We start from the raw sequence: 602 nt of genomic DNA on the forward strand, positions 1-602 counted from the left end.
TATTATCTTAACTTTTAATTCAATTAATTTCATTATACATTAACTTGTATCTTAACTAAGTTAAATTTTTAAGGTTATTAACTTTAACTTAACTTAAAAAAAGTAACTTACCCAACCCTGCATATATAGATATATATTTTACACTTTTTCGCAAATATATATTTTACACTTTATGTCTATTTTGTACATATTCTTAGCTAGTGAAGTGGGAATAATAAGAAATTCAGCATTCTATTTTATTTTCTTTGTAATATTCAAAGAATTTTTTAAATCTAAATATTCCAACAAATTATGAGAGTTGATTATAAAGTTTGAAAAATCTTGTCACGCCGCGATGACAACAAATGTTTTAAGGAACACTATAATTCCTAATGGCTTCCCCACACTGGACGCGGAAACACTTGCCGCGCAGCAAAATGCGACGTGATAACCAAGAAGCTTATAGCTCCTAACAGGTTCGAATCCCCCCCCTTCCCCGAAATTTTTTTAATTATTTTATTTTGGGAGGGTCCCGTTAGCGCACATCCTGATAACACACATCCACTCACATTGATTAGTGTCTAATAATTTTTCATTGCTTTATATATATATATATATATATA

The sequence above is a fragment of the Trachymyrmex cornetzi genome, unplaced genomic scaffold (assembly GCF_001594075.2).
Source record: "Trachymyrmex cornetzi isolate Tcor2-1 unplaced genomic scaffold, Tcor1.1 scaffold236, whole genome shotgun sequence".
Taxonomy (NCBI): domain Eukaryota; kingdom Metazoa; phylum Arthropoda; class Insecta; order Hymenoptera; family Formicidae; genus Trachymyrmex; species Trachymyrmex cornetzi.